Genomic DNA, 4,959 nt, shown 5'->3' on the forward strand with positions numbered 1-4,959 from the left:
ATTTTCAAAATTTTGTTTTCTTAGTGAAAATAAAGATTCTAATTAAACTTGAAGAATAATACAGTTTTGGAATGCATACACTTTAGATCATTGATACAATGGACATGAACGTGGGCAAACTTTGGGAGATGGTGAGGGACTGGAAGGCCTGGTGTGGTACAATCCATGGGGTTGCCAAGAGTCTGACATGACTGGGTGACTGAAAAATAATAACAACAATACATTAGATATTCATTTTTTACTGAACATATTATAATTGAAATTATAAAGAAGTTTTAGCACAAAAAACTAATGTTTAGCATTATACCTAAATTACTTACAATTGAGAATAAGTGAAAAGAAAATATAAAGTGTCCATACACAAGCTGAAGTAATAGTGCTACAATAAAGTTTTAAAAAATATATGCCATGGAGGAACCTAAAAGAAATTGTTATAGTTGAGTTAGGAAAAATTTTAGGAGATGATATACTGGAATTAAAAAGATAACAAGTATTTGGAAAAGGATTTAATAGAAAAGGAAAATGGAAAGGTATAAAAATTTTAAAACAATGAGGATCAAAGAGAAATATCAGTTTGACTTAGGGCATAATGGAAGTTAAAACTGGATCAACAGTATGTAGCCATCTGGTAATGGGGATTGAGGTGTGTATGGTTCAACTTTTAAAGCTTCAAATAAAGCCAGCGAGCAATGCAGTATTGAACATACATTTCTAAAAAGAAAGCATAGAATTAGAAATCTGGGAATAAGGAGAGAAAAGATATCAGGAAAACAGTAACAAGTTATATTATCCCTCTTCTGGTAAGACATAATAAGGAAATCTAAATCAGAGGTGACAAAGAGGATGGATAGAATTTATTGATCAGTTTGAAAGATAGTGTTTATGAAGAACTTAAATTTTTTAAAACTGTATGAAATGTAGATAATGAGCAAAAAGGATGAGTCAAAAGTGTCTTCTACATTTTGAGCTTTTCTGATTAGGATACTAGCCATATAATTTATAGGGAGTCTAATTAGCTTCACAGTTAAAGTAGGCGAAACTGCTATTATCCCACACTGCATGGTTAATTTAATCATTGCTGTTACAATTTACTAATATTGAAAACGAAAAAGTGCATATAAAAATGCATTAAAATCTGTATCATTTTCAACATATGATTGTAAAAAAAAGGATGAAAAGCAAAGGTGATGTGGAAAAATTATTATAAATGTAACAAATATAGGTCCTCACCTTATTACAACAGTTAAAATAAATTCTATGATTAAACATTTAACTGCAATAGAAAATAAAATTTAAAATCATTATAGAAAACAGTAATAAAAGGAATGACATTTGACATACAATGCATCAACATTGACAAACATATTTTTAAAGAAAAAGTAAACAAACCAGGTCCTTTTTTCATAGTACACATTTAAGGTAAATTGTAAAGTTAAATTTTAGAAAACCTAAATGTTTTTTGAACTGGTATAAGCTTTGGGCATTTAAATGCCATGGGATGTATAAGAAAGTATAATAATAGTTATGAATAGATGCAACTGCATATAACTTAGGCTTCGAAATATTGAAAATATAATTGAAATACATCTAATAAACTAAAAAATTTTAATCAGATTAAGATATAAGTTCTATTTTATGATATTCTTAGTATAATAGAAAGTTACAAATAAATTAGAAAAAAAAACTTTTTGGCATAAGACATGAACAGCATATTCACTAAAAAGTATAGATTAATAATATTTGAAATATATTCAAAATACCACAAAAATAGTAATGCAATTTTGTGCATTAGGAAAACTTTTGCAAGTGATAGTTAAAGCTACATATTACACAAAACAGGCATTCTTGTGTTTTTCCTGTCACAATAAAACATTTCATAAAAATATTTCCTCTTTTATATCTAAGATTAGAAATCTACATTTTCAACAAGATTTTATAGTACATATCTTGAATATTAAAAAATATCTTCAGTCTATACTTAAAATTTTAAGTGAGGTATATTTTTACTTGCAGAATTCTCTTTGCCAAGAAAAAGAAAAGAGAAAGAAATTAATAGAAATGAAAATACTAAGATGTCATAGATAAGCACCGGAATTATGGGTATATCACATTGTATCTCGCTGTTATTATAATTCTTATCATGCTGCTCATTACCGGATTTACTAAGAATGGTATACACGTTTGTCAGTTATTTTTGTATATCATTTCATTTGATTTTTATAAATCCAAGCATGATATAAATAATTTTCTGTTTTGCAAATGTGGAACAGAAGGATTGAAAAAACAGTTTAATCTGACATGTATGTAAGTTCAAAGCCCATGCCTTTTCTGCTGCTCATCTCTGGTACTTTCCTTTTTCTTTACCACATATTTCTTACCTGTTCTATTAACATCAAATATCTATCAAGTCTCTGAAATGGTCAAAGACTCAGGATATAGCAGTAACAAAGACGCACAAATGAACAAATAAAAGAATGAACTAAGAAAGCACTTGGAAATTGGAAATAAATGGGATTAAAAGGAGGACAAGTGTGTGAAACAATTATGATGAAGATTTATGCTGGGTTGTATGGTAGTCTTATTTTTAATATTTTGAGGAACTTATATACTATTTTTCATAGAAGCTGCATTTCCATAAATTTTACATTAAAAATAAAAAGTACCAGCAAGGTGGAGAAGCACTCCATATGTATTAAATGATTTGACTCTCAAAAATATCTATTGCATGCTCTCTGCTCCTGCCCGTTCGACAGATAGCTGTAACTTCCGTGCTATGCCAGCCGCATCCCTGAGACAAGATGGTGAAGGTTGGAGTGAACGGATTCGGCTGCATCGGGCGCCTGGTCACCAGGGCTGCTTTTAATTCTGGCAAAGTGGACATCGTCGCCATCAATGACCCCTTCATTGACCTTCACTACATGGTCTACATGTTCCAGTATGATTCCACCCACAGCAAGTTCCACGGCACAGTCAAGGCAGAGAACGGGAAGCTGGTCATCAATGGAAAGGCCATCACCATCTTCCAGGAGCGAGATCCCGCCAACATCAAGTGGGGTGATGCTGGTGCGGAGTACGTGGTGGAGTCCACTGGGGTCTTCACTACCATGGAGAAGGCTGGGGCTCACTTGAAGGGTGGCGCTAAGAGGGTCATCATCTCTGCGCCTTCTGCCGATGCCCCCATGTTTGTGATGGGTGTGAACCACGACAAGTATAACAACACCCTCAAGATTGTCAGCAATGCGTCCTATACCACCAACTGCTTGGCCCCTCTGGCCAAGGTCATCCATGACCACTTTGGCATCGTGGAGGGACTTATGACCACCGTCCACGCCATCACTGCCACCCAGAAGACTGTGGATGGCCCCTCTGGGAAGCTGTGGCGTGATGGCCGAGGGGCTGCCCAGAACATCATCCCTGCTTCTACTGGCGCTGCCAAGGCCGTGGGCAAGGTCATCCCTGAGCTCAACGGGAAGCTCACTGGCATGGCCTTCCGCGTCCCCACCCCCAACGTGTCGGTTGTGGATCTGACCTGCCGCCTGGAGAAACCTGCCAAGTATGATGAGATCAAGAAGGTGGTGAAGCAGGCGTCAGAGGGCCCCCTCAAGGGCATTCTAGGCTACAATGAGGACCAGGTTGTCTCCTGCGACTTCAACAGCAACACTCACTCTTCTACCTTCGACGCTGGGGCTGGCATTGCCCTCAACGACCACTTTGTCAAGCTCATTTCCTGGTAGGACAATGAATTCGGCTACAGCAATAGGGTGGTGGACCTTATGGTCCACATGGCCTCCAAGGAGTAAGGTCCCCAGACCCCCAGCCCCAGCAGGAGCACGAGAGGAAGAGTTCCTCAGCTGCTGGGGAGTCCTTGCCCCACCTCGGTCCTCCACCACACTGAGAATCTCCCGACCTCCACACGGTTTCCATCCCCAAGGCCCTGAGGAAGGGGAGGGGCTTAGGGAGCCTTGCCTTGTCGTGTACCATCAATAAAAGTACCCTATACCAAGAAAAAAAAAAAAAAAATCTATTGTAACTGAAGCTCTAAGGTAAGTTTGTGGTTTTGTTACCAAGCTACAAAATAAAAAGGAAAACAGTACCCTCAGCACTTCTTTTAAATAAATAAATAAATAAGTGTTTGAATTGAGTTTGTAAAGAGAAAGCTGTGGGATACTATTCCTACTTAATATAATCACTGGATAAATTATATTTCTCTGTTAGAAAAGCCAAGAAATATTTATTCTTATTTTTTCACACTTTCAAATATAACATATAAACTGCTTTTTTTTTTTAAGAAGAGGAATTTTCCATTTAAGTAATACTAAGTTTCCTACTCCATGAATAAAGATATCTTTCCACTTATTTAGATCTTTAATTTTGTTCAGTAATGTTTTGTATTTTTCAGCATACATGTACATATCTTTTGTTAAATCTATTCATGCTAAATTTAATTATTTTGATGTTATTATAGAGTATTTTAGTGTTAATCTTTGTGCTTAGTAGCTCATTCATGTCCAACCCTTTGCAACCCAATGGACTGTAGCCTGCCAAGCTACACCACAGTTCGAAAGCATCAGTTCTTTTGTGCTCAGCTTTCTTTATATTCCAACTCTCACATCCATACAGACTACTGGAAAAACCATAGCCTTGACTAGATGGAACTTTGTTGGCAAAGTAACGTCTCTGCCTTCAAATATTAATATAGAAGATTAGCATTTTTGTTCTTTGAACTATTTTTAAGAACTCTAAGGGATGTGTCCATTTTCTTCATTCCTTATTCTTTTTAAGAGAGAATTTTAGCCCCTTTTGTTTTCACTTATATGCAGGGTGTTTTGTCTTCCAGGGTCTCATGTCCCTTTTCTGTGTTATAGCCATTTAAGAGGTCAGGAGACTGGCAAGGAAAACTCAAAGCTGTAGCCAACAGGTGGGGTAGAGGGGGTTAGAAAGACTAAGAGAGGATCCCCC

At 36.3% G+C, this 4,959-nt stretch overlaps 1 pseudogene; it reads left to right on the plus strand.

The window, feature by feature from the left end:
- Positions 1–2,783: 2,783 nt before the first annotated feature.
- On the plus strand, positions 2,784–4,010 carry LOC129550004 (glyceraldehyde-3-phosphate dehydrogenase pseudogene; annotated as a pseudogene).
- The last annotated feature ends 949 nt before the right edge of the window (positions 4,011–4,959 follow it).

Source organism: Moschus berezovskii, chromosome 1 (assembly GCF_049115385.1).
Source record: "Moschus berezovskii isolate FMDL1 chromosome 1, NW_MosBer_1.0, whole genome shotgun sequence".
NCBI classification, from domain to species: Eukaryota; Metazoa; Chordata; class Mammalia; order Artiodactyla; family Moschidae; genus Moschus; species Moschus berezovskii.